This window comes from Cariama cristata, unplaced genomic scaffold (genome assembly GCF_000690535.1).
Source record: "Cariama cristata isolate BGI_N322 unplaced genomic scaffold, ASM69053v1 scaffold3119, whole genome shotgun sequence".
Taxonomy (NCBI): domain Eukaryota; kingdom Metazoa; phylum Chordata; class Aves; order Cariamiformes; family Cariamidae; genus Cariama; species Cariama cristata.
In genome coordinates, this window is record NW_009637282.1 from 111,780 (window position 1) to 112,105 (window position 326).

Below are 326 nucleotides of genomic sequence, written 5' to 3' on the forward strand. Positions count from 1 at the left end.
TTACCCTGACAACAACCTTCTCCCTCTTCTAGACGAAGCTCTCTGTGTGCTGCTCTCCTACGGACCACGCTTTCCGTACTCTCCCTTCTGTGGCTCTCCCAGCCCACTTCATCAGTAATTTCTGCCTTAGAGCACACTGGCACTGACCACAGCTCCAGTCGAAGTCTCTCTGGCATCCAGTAGGGCTGCAGTAACTATTTCCCAGATTTTAGATAGATAACTCTCCTTTTGAACATATTCCTCAAATGAGACCTTTTTTTTTTTTTTTTTTTTTTCAATAGTTTTTTTTTTTAAACTTGCATTTTTTTTTTAATTCCGAAACACAG